The following is a 1,813-nucleotide window of genomic DNA, read 5'->3' as shown; positions in this document are numbered from 1 at the left end:
GGGGACAGCCAAGTGCAGTCTGTTCAGCACCTCGTTCACCTTGTTGCCCTTCATTTTGGTTTCCACTCGATGAGCCAAAAGCCTGTCGCAAGCCTGAGAAAGTAAAAACAAGGCACAGCTCAGGGAGACGTCCTGCGGCAGCCTGGGCCACGCGCCCCCAGGAGGACCCACAACCAGACCCTGCTCACCAACAGGTGCCGGCTGGGAACTGCTGCTCACTCCCCTCTGCAGGTAACTACAGCGGCTGCAGACCCCGCTTGTGCTCTCACAAAGAAGAGGCTCTGCCTCTCTCCAGGGGAGGCTGAATCCTGACGCAGCCCCAGTGCCCTCCCATGCCCCGTTTCGGGTCCTGCCCACAGAGCAGGCCCCTCCGCACAGACCCACGGTGCCCTCCACACCCCTGCCTGCACTAGAGGCCACACAGCCCCTCAGGACAAGAGCTCGGGCAATGGATCCCTGAGTAAAACCACGAAGGCAGAGGCGTCCTTTTATTTCAGATAAAAATAACGCAATGACGTAGAAAGTAATTGGGAAGGCATGTGAAATCTAACAGGGGACTGCCTCCCCTAATCTGTTTTTGCTTTAGACCACTTTTTTCCCTTCTACTTCTGAACAGGTTCCATAAAAGTACTTTTTACTGTAGGTGCTTTGGAAATATAAAAAGGTCAAAAAGACGCAGCAGTCATTTTAGGTTAAAATTGTCTAGGGTGGGAATCGCAAAGCATCCCCTCAAATCCATCCTCCCCGAGTGGGGTGGGCACGGCGTTCCCGAGAGTCTCGGTCCATCCCTGGTGCACGACGCCTGTCCAGCTACCACGAGTGCCCCCCGTGTCAGAAATACCTACAAGGAAAATACTCCTTCCCGTGACGGAGTATCCTAAAACAAGAGAGAGACAGCAAAAAGCCTAGGGCCTGATTTAAGGCAGCACTGACCTCTGTTTTCACTTTAATGACACCTTCCTCAGTCAGCGTGCTGGTCTCTATCACAGGGAAGCCTTCAGCCTGCAAACCTATAAATATTTTCTGGAAACACAGAGGAGAAATTACAGCTGCATCATTATTTCCAGTTCCCTATGGAGCAAGTTGTTCTGCTCTGCAAATGAAGGCTGCAAATGCTAATTGTTCAACATCTCTGACTTGTTTTGATAACTCTTGAAGAACAGACATCTCCTAAAAAGTTATTTTTCTGTATATCCTTCTGTGATTAAGAAAATACAAATGAGTAACAGTGCGAAGTCAGCAAGATGGCCAACGAGAAGCTCCTCAAAAACAGTCAGAACAGTGAGTAAACCACTACATTTTCACAAAGAACTAACGGAGGGAGAGCACCAGAGTGCATCAGAGTAACAGAGAGCCCCGCGAGCACAGAAATACAGGCCCGAGGCGGGAGGATTGCTTGAGCTCAGGAGTTCAAGACCAACCAGAGCAAGAGCAAGACGCCATCTCTAAGGAAAACAGCACTCCAGGCTGGGCAACAGAGCAAGACTCTGTCACCAAAAAAAAAAAAAATAGAGTACCAGTCAAGAAACCTGCGTTTTAGTTTGACACTAACTAGATTTTTATAAGGTCCTGTCACCAAACCACTGAGGTTATTATCTCAACTGTAAAATTAAATACTAGACTAGCATTGCTAAAATTCCTTCTTCTAAACTTTGGCTGTCTGAGATGACATTCACAATTACTAAGTAAGAAATACGCAAAATGCCAGGGCGACATACCTGATCATCTTCAGAAAGTTCAGCTATTCTCTTCACATCACATTTGTTTGCTACAATTATAAGAGGCTGGACAAGAAAGAAAAATAATGAAATTA

At 47.6% G+C, this 1,813-nt stretch overlaps 1 protein-coding gene and 1 long non-coding RNA gene across 2 annotated transcripts in view; both read right to left on the bottom strand.

The window, feature by feature from the left end:
• Positions 1–1,813, bottom strand: part of GTPBP4 (GTP binding protein 4) — a gene marked incomplete at its 3' end in the record, with an annotated part of 35,019 nt that overhangs the window by 23,817 nt on the left and 9,389 nt on the right. The window lies entirely within an intron of this gene.
• LOC105826922 lies at positions 7–1,791 on the bottom strand. The gene is made up of 3 exons (XR_001138341.1): positions 1,719–1,791; positions 934–1,023; positions 7–93 (listed from the first exon to the last, which is right to left on the bottom strand). It is a non-coding gene; the product is annotated as an uncharacterized LOC105826922 (long non-coding RNA).

Source organism: Propithecus coquereli, unplaced genomic scaffold, assembly GCF_000956105.1.
Source record: "Propithecus coquereli isolate 6110/MARCELLA unplaced genomic scaffold, Pcoq_1.0 Scaffold94, whole genome shotgun sequence".
Lineage (NCBI taxonomy): Eukaryota > Metazoa > Chordata > Mammalia > Primates > Indriidae > Propithecus > Propithecus coquereli.
This window is presented reverse-complemented; position numbering and strand designations above follow the sequence as displayed.